Below are 11,520 nucleotides of genomic sequence, written 5' to 3'. Positions count from 1 at the left end.
GAAATATGTCTTTGTTCTAACTACTCTTAAGGGCTGGCTTTCAACATTTTCTAGCTCTATTTCCTGGCAGCCAGGACCTGGTCTCCTAGTGCGGAGGGTGCTCTGGGGCTGGTCAACAAAGCACCTGGGTCACAGGGACCTAATGTCCCAGACAGGTCAGTAGGTCACAAGCCACTGAATGTCAGAGTGGGAGGGCCTTAAAGATACCAAAGCCAGAACAACAGAGCCTTTCCTCTGAGTCCTGAGTATGGGGTGGTGTGCTCTAGAACACTCGATGGCTGAAATAGCATTCTGAGTGTGCGTTGGTCCCCTGGGAAGTTTTCTGGATCTGACTGTCTCACTCACTTCCTGGCTTCTGCTGGGCTGTGTTCCCAGATGAAGAAAACAAGTTTGGTTAAGTCATTACCTAAGCTAACGTCACTATTAATGTGGCAGAGCCGTGATTCGAATCCATTGCACTCTGTCCATTTATGATGGTAGTGCTTTGTTATTTCATTTTCCATTGCCCCTGGGTCTTGGTTCAAGACTCTTCCCATGAGGGCTCTGTAGTGCCCGGTGTCTGCTGTCTCTGAAAGTCGGCCAGCTCGGGTCTGTTTGGGGGTCTGACCGGTGAGGTCTTCTGGCGCCCAGAACAAGTTAACCCCGTTCCAAAGGACCCTGGCATTCCTGTAGCTGGGAATGGCTCTGGTACCTCTCTCGTGGTGGCTGACCCACCTCCTTGTGCCTAGTTGCCGGAATGGCGTATGGGGACTGGCCTCCAACCAGAGGCCCAGATCCAGTCTGCAGAGATCTTCCTTCTGGCCATCTTGACTGCCATTCAGATTGTGGAGAGGATGGAGTCCCACGGCTGCCAGCTTCAAAGCTTGGAGAGGCAGACAGAGACGGCGGGGAAGAAGCTGGCAGACTGTGAGAGGACGGCCGTGGAGTTCGGGAACCAGCTGGAGGGCAAGTGGGCCGTGCTGGAGACCCTGCCGCAGGAGTACGGGCTGCTGCAGAGGCGGCTGGAGAACACGGAGAACCTGCTGAGAAACGGGAACTTCTGGGTGCCGAGGCTGCCCCCCTGGGCGACAAGGAACTTGGTGCCGGTGGAGAGGGCTTGCTTGCCTTCAGCAGGGTCCTCAGACTCGTAGTGGGGGGAACCCCATGTCTGCCAATGCTTGACCTCCTGGCTCTTAATGCCAGCCACGAATTGACTTGAAAGGGCTCAAAAAACCTCAGAAGATAAGTGACACAGCTGAGACGTCTCTGCCGTGGCAGACGGCGCAGGGTTTGTTGGGAGGGGTACGGTTGTGCTTGCTGCTCCAGAAGGGTCTCTGAGGGCGAGGGCTGGCTCGGGTAGGGGAATCACAGAAGATCTGTGTGACCGTAGGGGAGGGGACGAGCACCCAGGAGCCCGGGTCCCGCATCTTTTCAGCTGCTGGGTCCTGCTCTTACCTGAAGCAGATGCGATGGAGATGAGACGGTATTTGCCCAGTGGTTTGGCCAGCGATGCCCTCTGGCCTGGGGGTAGGGAGAGGAGCCTGGAGCTGGTTTGAACCGTTCTCCAAAATGGCACTAACCCATATTGGCGTGGGCGACCTGTACTTCAGGTGTCCCTGACTACTGAAGATGTGGCCGCGTGTCTCTCAGGGCAGGAGTGAGGCAGCCTGGAACACAGCAGAAGGGGCCCTGCGAGCACACGAAAAGGAGCCAGGAGACACTGGTCTCCCTGGGGAAGAGGCTGGCGCCTGGGCGCTTCCAAGCCCAAAGTCCTTGGCTTTATTCCTTTATTGAATCCAATGGGCCCCTTGGATTTGAGAACCCAGAGCACTTTGAGATCATCTGATCAGCTGTCTTCAAGCAGGAAGCAGGTATTCATAATTCCCATTTTTTTCGGTTTAATAGAATGCAGTGCGATGCAGGGAGGTTCAAAGACTTGCCCAAGGTCTCACGGAGACTAAATGTGAGTTGGCAACTGCTCTTGGCCACACCGCCCTTCCCGTGGCCCCAGGGGCAGCTCGTACCCACACATTTACTTGCCAGCCTGTTCGTTTCTGGTGGGCGGAGGCCGCCCCTGATTTGTACTTGCACCTCTAGGACTCGCTGCACACTGTGAGTTCTCAGGAAGCTGCTGCACGAAGGGTTTATTGTGGGCCTGCTCTCCAGGGGTGCCCCAAGTCCAGAAAATGAGGTTCAGTCCTGGAACACGAAGTTCTTCGGGCTGTGGGCGAAGAGCCAGTGCGCAGGCGCTCACGCGTCGGTGTGAGACACGGCTGGGCCGGTTTTGTCTCTTCCACACTCCCCTTCCGTCTCAGCTTGCACACCTGAATCCTCCCACTGCTTTGAGCGGCTCAGCAGTTAGCTTTCTGTCCTCTCTCCTCCTTGGGAGGCTGGGGCCCAGAGCCTTCCTTCCCTTTGCCTGGCCACAGGTTTTCCTCTTCCAGAAGGTGGACCCGGGGTGCTGCGAGGCCTCCGGCTGAGGGGAGCGCGTGGAAGGGAGGGCCTCAGTAGGCCTGTGCCGCAGGGTACATGCACCGAGAGCTGACCTCCACATGGGACTCGCTCCCCGTCCCGGGCCTCTGTCTCCCCACCTGGCAAGTTGGGTGGCTGGACCAGGTGACTTTGGGTTCTCCCTGCCTTTCTTGGATTCCACTTTGTCCCCTGTGGGGCAGCAGGATCAGAGCCTTCTTCCCGGCCTGGTCACACACACTGCCTGCCTGGGGAGCACCGGCGCTCTGCTGCGCCCCAAACTCAGTGCTGTCCTCCACACATCTTGACGGGGGTGGACCCTACTCCAAACCTCCGGCGGGCACCCTTTCCCTGCAGGGCCTGCGGAGGCGAGCCCCATCACCGCCTTCATGCAGCCTAGGCCCCCTTTCCTCCCTCCTAGACTGTGCCACCACCAAGCCTCTGGACCCCAGGGGAGGGGGAGGCAGAGCAGCGTGAGAGCCCCCACAGCCTGTCCCCTCAAGACGAGTGCAGGCCCAGCCCCCACCCTCACCTGTGCGGGCATTCTGGTATCGGGAGTCCCCTCTCCCCCCCCCCCCCCCGCCGCCCCACCCCGTGTGGAGAAACAGAGACAGAGGAGGGTGCAGTGAGCTGCCGACTGGTGGGGCCACATCCGGGTGTCATGGCCCCCCTCCCCGGGACCCTGCACGGCCCTTTGGGCAGTTAAATGAATGATGAGCCAATAGTAGCTCGGTTTTCTTTCTCTCTCAGATGACCACAGTTCATCTGATCAATATGCAGTTTTCAAAGCCTTTTTTGGGAGGGGTGGGGTGAGGAACCCTTGATTTGAATGACAGCTGGGAACACATAACCCAGGGCAAGGCGGGACCACTCTGGTTGAAGCAGGGCACAGTACCCTGGAGGCCCCTTCTCTCCGAACCCCAAGGTCATGCATGCCAAGACACCTGTTCCCTGCTTTCTAGACTCAGATATTTTACTGGGGAGAAAGGCTGACTTTGGAAGCAGGTTCTTTGAGGAGGCGAATGAAGTCACATTGACCTCAGAGCTGGAAGAAGGCGGAGACTGAGCAGGATGCTGAGTCTCCTGTAAGATGAGAAAGGGGAGCCTAGTACCTGGGCCCTCTGCAGCGGGACGAAGCAGGGAGTGGGAGAGCGGGTAGGCCGAGCTTTCCGTTGGCCTCTGTGAGCGCTCCCACCCCAGGAGCTTGGGGAGGTGGTGTGGGACTCCCGCGGCCGCCAGGCTGGGCCCCTGTGCCGTTGCGGGAGGACTGGGCTGTTCCTAGGCCGCGGCAGCCACGGTTCCAGGCGGCGGCAGCTCGCAGGGAGGTACCCCTGTGCCAGAGGCCCCGGCCCCAGCTCTGCCAGGGCGCTGGGGTTTGCTCCTGAGTTGGGCTCAAGTGAGCACTGGGGAGGTGGGGGAATGAGGTCCTCGGGGGCACTTGGGTCTGTCCTGCAGCCTGAGAACTCCCTGCCGTTTTGACAGTTACTTTCTTGCATTCCACCTTCTCTGTAAGCTTTTCCAGACTCCACAGGAGAGAGCTCTGTTTCCTCCCTGGCCCCCAGGACAGGCTTTGCCCTCTGGGGCTGTTTTTGTACCCTCTGCTGTGAGCACGGGGGCACCGGAGACCTCTTTATTTACTGGACGCTTCCACAGGCAGGTTCTTCCTCTGGAGTCCTAGGAAAAGTGCAGAAGTGGTTCTCGTTCAGTACGTCTGGGTGGGGTCGGGGTTCCCACAGGTTCCTCAGGGAACCCCGGGCAGATCCACATTTGAGAACCAGGGTCGGCCACCTCGAACAGAGACTACCAGCCTCTACCCTTTGCACGCGTTTGCATTTTGACTCGGCAGATGTTTTCTCACAAGAGAACATTCTCACGGAGAAATGCAAAGGGTGCAGGTGAAGCTGACGGGCTCTCTGTGGTGGCCGCCCTCCCCACCGCACCCCTCCCGAGGGTCCCCACACCGTCACTCTGCTGTGTGGCATTTCGGGCTCCTCTCTCACGCAGTTTCACACACGTGGGAACGGGGGAAAGACGCAGAGTTGAAACGACAGGGAGGCCGTGCCGTGGGTACCGACCTGCAGCTTTTCACTTAACAAAATGTCCTAAGAACCTTCAGGAAAAGGTGGGGCGCGTTTTGATCCGCGTCACTCTCTGGGAGCCTGGGCTGGCCGCACGGTGGGAACTTGGTGTCCGGGGCCCGGTCCGTCGTGTAGCCAGCCTGGTGGCCCTGCTGGCCGTCTCCCCAGCATGACTGTGGCACCGCAGAAGGGGGCATACTGAGCCCTCCTAGTCCTAGGGGCAGAATCTGGCTCAGCCTTGCATGGTGTGGATAGCCATGAGACACTGGTGGCCTGGAATGTTCTCCATTCGCTCATTTATGTAACAAAAAGTGAGCCTACCCTGATGCCTGAGGCAGGAAGGAGGGGCAGGAATGACTCCCTGTGCCCACCTTGGGTCTTAGAGATCTTAGAGACTGGTGCCCTTGGTGAGGTCACTTAGCCCTCCGAGGACATTTGCTCCCCACCACTGTGGCATGCAGGCTGTGTGACGGGCTGAATAAACAAAACAAAGTAATGAAACAGTAACTTAGACAAGATAGTGGTGACTGGTGCTGTCCCCGGACAGGCTCTTGGTGTCACAGGCCCAGGCTGCTTCCAGTTCGTTGCTCTATCCTTCCTCAGATGTGGCTTGTTGCCGTGGTTCAAGACGGCTCACTCCCGTGTCTGTAGCCAGTAAGAAGGAAGCAAGAAGGCGGGCGGTGTTCTTGCCCTTTAAGGTCAACGTTGATTTATTGCTTGAAAAAAAAAAATTTCTTTTAGTTTTACTTTTTAAAAAAATTTACATCCAAGTTAGCATACAGTGAAACAATGATTTCAGGACTTGATTCCTTAAAGCCCCTTCCCCGTTTAGCCCATCCCCCCTCCCACAACCCCTCCACTAACCCTGATTGTTCTCCATATTTAAGAGTCTCTTCTGTTTTGTCCCCCTCCCTGTTTTTCTATTATTTTTGTTTCCCTTCCCTTACGTTCGTCTGTTTTGTCTCTTAAGGTCCGCATATGACTGAAGTCGTACGATAAATTTTGTCTTTCTCTGACTAATTTCACTTAGCGTAAGACCCTCCAGTGCCATCCACGGAGTTGCAAATGGCAAGATTTCATTCTTTTTGATTGCCAAGTAATACTTCATCGTATGTATAGACCACACCTCCTTTATCCATTCATCCACCGATGGCCATTTGGGCTCTTTCCATACTTTGGCTCTTATCGATAGTGCTGCTAGAAACATGGGGGTGCATGTGTCCCTTCGAAACAGCACACCTGTATCCCTTGGATAAATGCCTGGTAGGGCTGGGTTGTAGGGTAGTTTTTTTTTTTTTTTTTTAACATTGATTTATTTTTGAGAGAAAGAGACAGAGCGTGAGGGGGAGAGGGACAGAGAGAGAGGGAGACACAGAATCGGAAGCAGGCTCCAGGCTCCGAGCTGTCAGCACAGAGCCAGACGCGGGGCTCGAACCCATGAACCGTGAGATCATGACCTGAGCCGAAGTCAGACGCTCAACCGACTGAGCCAGCCAGGCGCCCCTATTTACTTCTTATTTAATAAGCACATATTTAGTACTTACAATGTATTTTATCAGTACCGACCAGGTGAAGCCTCATTACAACCTTTTGTTTACTCACATTATAGATAAAGAGACCAAGGCGCAGGGCAGTCCATTGTCCCGTGTCACGTAGCTGTGGACGCAGAGCCTGTCACATCGCACTGATGACCAGCCACACACCGCATCTGCTTGCAGGGGAGGCCCGGAAACAGGGTCTTTAGGTGGCCACATGCCACATCTCCACCGGTAGGAGATGCCACCTCAGGAAGCCGCTTTCTTTGCTCCTCCTCGTCCGTCCAGGTTTCATCCTGAGATGGCGGCGACCCCGTCCCCTCTTCATTCTCCACTTGTGATCCCAGTTCTCTTGCCGTTTCCACCGCGTCCGCAGTGACGTCCTCCGCCGAGGTCCTGAACCTTCCATTTGTAAAAGACAGGATCTGTGAAGCACAAGAAAGCAGAGCGCAAGAAAATGAGATTGGCCTGTACGGAGAATAAAAACATGGCTGGTACAGTCTCCCCCAGAACCTGGAGCTCCACAGCGGCCTTGGTCCCCACGGTCCCACCCTCCCTGGGACCCCAGCAGACCAGGGAAGCCGACTGGTGGCGAAGCATGGCCTCTGTGTTGGGTAGGAGGCCGAAGGGAGTTGGGAAGAGCTGAACAGCGGGGGGAGAGGGAAGGAGAAGGGCGCAGGCAGGAGGGTGGACGCCGTGCAGGGAAGGGTTAGAGATGAAGGTGAGTGAGGACGGGACCTCCAGAGTTGCAACTTCTGCGTGTGGGTCCCAGCTGTGTGTCCTCCGGCCGCGGGGGAGCCGAGGTCAAGGCACTGAGGGACCAGGGATGGGGGAGGCTCATCACCACGGATGCACAACCAGAGAGCAGAGAGGCCGAGGCCCGGGCCATCGGGGCCGGTGAGGAAGCATCCTGGAGGCCGCGCAGGCAAGATCCCACCCAGACCCCACGCTCGCCACAGAGCCTGAGGCGGGGCTCGATCGCGCCACCCTGGGATCGTGACCCAAGCCCAGTCAAGAGTCGGACGCTCAACCGACTGAGCCACTGCTGTTGGTGGCTGGCCCAGGCTCTACCCACACTCGGTATGGCCAGTCTTCAGTCTTCCTGATGTGCGTGCTAATGTGACGCAGTCGTATCTCATCGTGGCTTGTGTTGTCGTCGGTGTCGTTTCTTAGCACAAGCTGGCGTGGGGGTGGGGGTGGGGGCGCAGGGAGAGGGAGAGAGAGAATCCCACGCCCCACGCAGAGCCTCACTTGAGGCTCCGTCTCCCAACCGTGAGATCATAACCGGCGCCGAAATCGAGAGTTGGCCGCTTCAGCGACGGAGCCGCCCACGCGTCCTGATCTCATTGTGGTTTTAATTTTTATTTCCCTCATTACCAGTGATGTGGAAGATCCTTTTCTGTGCTTGTTGCCATCATACGTCTTCTTTGGTGAGGTGTCTGTGCAGGTCTTTTGTCCGTTTTTTTCATTTGGGTTGTTTACTTCTGACTCCGTTTTGAAAGTTCTCTGTATTTAATGGCCCAAGTTCTGTGTCAGATACGCGGCTTCCAGACACTTCGTCCCAGTCTGCGACTTGCCGTTTCACTCTCTTAACAGTGTCTTTCAAAGACCGAAAGTGCTTAATTTTGATGAATTCCAGTTTATCAAGTGAGCTTTTGGTGTCATGTCTAAGAAAATTTTGCCTAACTTGGGGCGCCTGACTTGCTCAGTCGGTGGAGGGTGCGACTCTTGATCTCGGGGCTGTGAGTTCGAGCCCCGTATTGGGTGGAGAGATTCCTTAAAAATAAAATCTTTAAAATAGAAAGAAAGAAAGAAGAAAGAAAGAAAGAAAGAAAGAAAGAAAGAAAGAAAGAAAGAAGAAAGAAAGAGAAAGAAAGAAAGAGAAAGAAAGAAGAAAGAAAGAGAAAGAAAGAAAGAGAAAGAAAGAAAGGTTTTGCCTAATTCAAAGCCACACCCCCGGCTCTCAATCTCAGAGAGAAGCCAGTTTTCTTTAATGGTTGGAAATACCACATATCAGGAAACGCTTTATGAAATTTTCCACGTAAGAACCCGAATATTTGTTTTATGGTATGACGGTGTAAAAAGTGCCCGTTTCTTCCTCAACACGATGCAGCAGGAGCACCACCTTTTGAACATTTTGTGTCACAAACCGGTCGGGGAGCCTCCCCGTCCTGTCATCTCTCCCCGCGGCTGCCGTGACCCCGTTCTGTTAGAATTCGCGTCACCGGGTTGAAAACGGCACGGCCCTGCCCTGCTTAGAACCCACATGCACTGCTCTCCTGAGTAATTGGACGTTTTGGCCATGTTTACGTGGGGTTTCTTCTCAGTAAGCACAGTTAACTCAAACAGTGTCAAAGAACCGCCCCTTCCCTCTCCCCAGCGCCTCCGCCGCCACTGTCCTCATAGCGTCTGTCTTTCTGGCCACCTCCCGAGGGGCCAGGCCTAACCAGAGGCCTCTCTCCCCTGCACCCACGCCAACTCCTTCTGCCTCCCTGTCCTGCCAGCCCCAGGGCGCTCACCGTTGGCTCTTTCAGCCCTTGGAGCCACTTCTGGGGCAACTGTCCGAACAAGCCTTCTTCCCAGAGGGCGCTGGCGTGGCACCCGATGTCACGGGGGTGGGAAGGGAGTCCGAGGGGCGGGAGACCCACGCGGAGCGGGAGCCAGCCAGCAGCCTCACTGCTGGCCTTCTGGCCGGGGAAGGTGCCCATCCTGCTGGGCTCGCCTGGGTTCACGGAGGTTCCGTAGAGGCGGGGGGCAGGCCCCAGGACGCCTAGCCAGGGACCGGGTCCCCCTTGGTCCGCCTCAGGTTGCCACCTCCTTCCCCTACGGTCAGTTGGAACTAAAAATATCACCCCCTTGGGCCAACGGGCCGGTGGCCCCGATGGAAGGGGTCTGCGGTCAATTTTGGCGTGTCCCGGCGGCCTCAGGGGGCGAGCACCAAACGTGTGGACTCACTTCGGGTGCTCGGTCACTTCGCACAGCAGCCCGGGGGCTCTGGGGCCTGCCTCAGCATTTCTGCCCCAAAGGGCTACTTTCCCAAAGCCCTGCGAGCGGCATAGACTATGGAAGACTCCTTCTCCGGGGGAAAGGCACCGGGAGGGGTTGATAGGGACTCGGGTGGGTGGGGGCAGGGTGGGAAGAGCCTTCTTTGGCCGGGTCCCCCCCGCCAGTGCCCAGCCTTTCAGATCAGGGGACCGTCCCTCCCCTCCCCTCCCCTGGCCGCCTCCCCGTTCTCGCTGCCCATACGGAGCGACCTGCCTTTGCTCCGGTCTTGGGACCCGTGGCTTTCCATGCCCTGGGGGCTCACAAGCGATCCCGGCGGACACCCCTCCTTGAGCGGGAAGCTGGAGCTGGTTCCCCAGATTCCTGCATGGTATTTCGGGGGCTGAGCGGGTGAGCGTATGGTGGAAAGGGAGAAAGGGGTCCTCTGCGTCTCGGGGGGTGGTGTCGGGACCAGCTTCTTGTCCCGGACCTGCTCTTCTACCCGGACAGAGACCCCTCGCCTCAGCGCCCCAGCTCAGGGAGGAAGAGGAAGTGGGGAGGCGAAGGGAGGACCAGCCTGGCACGCGGGAGCTGGTCAGTAGGTGTGGAGATGTGAACGCAGGAGTGAGCGACGAGAGGGAGAGCCGGGCTGTCATCGGGCAGGCTGCCCGCCTCCAGGAACTTGGCTGTCACAGTCCAGGGACAAGTCCGCTGCACAGTCCAAGAGGTGCAGTTAAGGCTCCAAGGCGGGCCTGGGGGTATAGCTCAGGGGCAGAGCATTTGACTGCAGATCCAGAGGTCCCCGGTTCAAATCTGGGCGCCCCCTTGCCGAGGTCACTTTTGGCCGTGAACTCATAAAGAGGCCAGCAGTTCTCATGGGTCCTGTTCTGTCCTCATCTCTGGGGTGGCGGTGAGGGCTCCATGAGGGCATGGCTGGTCCTGCTGTGCCACAGGCTGTCCCCCACAGACAGTGTCCGGGAGCACCCTCACTGCATTAGCAGGAATCTAGACTTCCAGAACGTTTCCTGGCACACCTTCCTTGTGACCTCGTTCTCCAGCCTCACTGATGTGCAGATACACCTGACCCAATCTTTAAAAACATTTTGGGGGGTGCTGGGTGGCTCAGTTGAGTGTCCCACTCTTTTTTCTTTTTAATGTTTATTTATTTTGAGAGAGAGGGAAAGAGGGAGAGATGGACAGCGAGTGGGGGAAGGGCAGAGAGAGAGAGAGAGAGAGAGAGAGAGGAGAGAGAGAGAGAATCCCAAGCAGGCTCCGTGCTGTCAGCACAGAGCCCGATGCAGGGCTCGAACCCACGAACTGTGAGATCATGACCTGAGGCGATATCGGGAGTCTGATTCTTAACCGACTGAGCCACCTAGGCGCCCTAAGTGTCCGACTCTTGATTTTGGCTCAGGTCATGATCCCATGGTTGTGGGATGGACTCCTGCATCAGGCTCTGCACTCAGCATGGAGCCTAAGATTGTCTGTCTGTCTGTCTGTCTGTCTCTCTCTCTGCCCCTCCCCCACTCTCTTTCTAAAAACAAAAAATTATTAAAAACATTCTTTGTTCTTGGGGCACCTGGGTGGCTCAGTCAGTGAAGCGTCCAACTTTGCCTCGGGTCATGATCTCACGGTTCGTGAGTTCGAGCCCCGCGTGGGGCTCTATACCTACTTACAACTCGGAGCCTGGAGCCTGCTTCCGATTCTGCTGTCTCCCTCTCTCCGCCCCTCCCCTGCTCAGGCTCTGTCTCTCTCTCAAAAAAATGAATGAACATTAAAAAAAAAAATTAAAAAACAAAACAAAAATCTTTGTTCGTACTCCTCCCTTGGCCTTATTCCTCCTTGGCCTCCTCTACTTCTTCATGTAGCGGGCTCCTCCTCGTCCATGTCCTCCAGAAAGTTCTTTGTCCGTGAATGAATGAGTGACACAGTGAGCACCTTCCCCGAGGCTTGGAGTCGGTAGGAGGCTCTCCCTGGGATGAGTGTGAGGTTCCCAGAAACAACCACACTCATCCCGATGAGAGCAAAACACAGGCGCGCAGAGATCCTGAGTGCGGTGCCTGGGTGGAAAGGCGATGATGGGAAGCCATAGGCAGGTGGGGGCATAGCTCAGGGGTAGAGCATTTGACTGCAGATCAAGAGGTCCCCGGTTCAAATCCGGGTGCCCCCTCTCCTCCCTTTTAAATTACTGAAGCAGGTATTGGAATTTCTGCCTCCATTAAGTTAATGCTCTGTCTTGGGATGAGAATTTAGGATCTGCACCAAGACCAGCCCCAAGAATCTGTCCCCGAGCATCATCCGGACAATAGCTCCTGGGATCACATTTGACTGAAGAGGCTGACGAAATTGGCCCCGTCTGCTCCCACCTACCTGGGGACTCTTGACCTTCATGGCCTGCGGGGGGACATCACTTTCCTTCTCTTAATGTCTCATTTTTCTCGACCTTGTTATAATCTCCAGAGAGAAGGCGATCTCTT

General features: G+C 56.2%; 1 non-coding gene across 1 annotated transcript; it reads left to right on the top strand.

Annotated features, from left to right (window-relative positions):
* The first annotated feature begins 11,141 nt into the window (after nt 1-11,141).
* TRNAC-GCA (transfer RNA cysteine (anticodon GCA)) lies at nt 11,142-11,213 on the top strand. Its single transcript has one exon. It is a non-coding gene; the product is annotated as a tRNA-Cys (tRNA).
* The last annotated feature ends 307 nt before the right edge of the window (nt 11,214-11,520 follow it).

The sequence above is a fragment of the Puma concolor genome, chromosome A2 (assembly GCF_028749965.1).
Source record: "Puma concolor isolate L17-30 chromosome A2, mPumCon1.1.hap2, whole genome shotgun sequence".
In the NCBI taxonomy this organism is placed as follows: Eukaryota; Metazoa; Chordata; class Mammalia; order Carnivora; family Felidae; genus Puma; species Puma concolor.
Note: the sequence above shows the minus strand (reverse complement) of the source record. Positions and strands in the feature narration are given on the sequence as shown.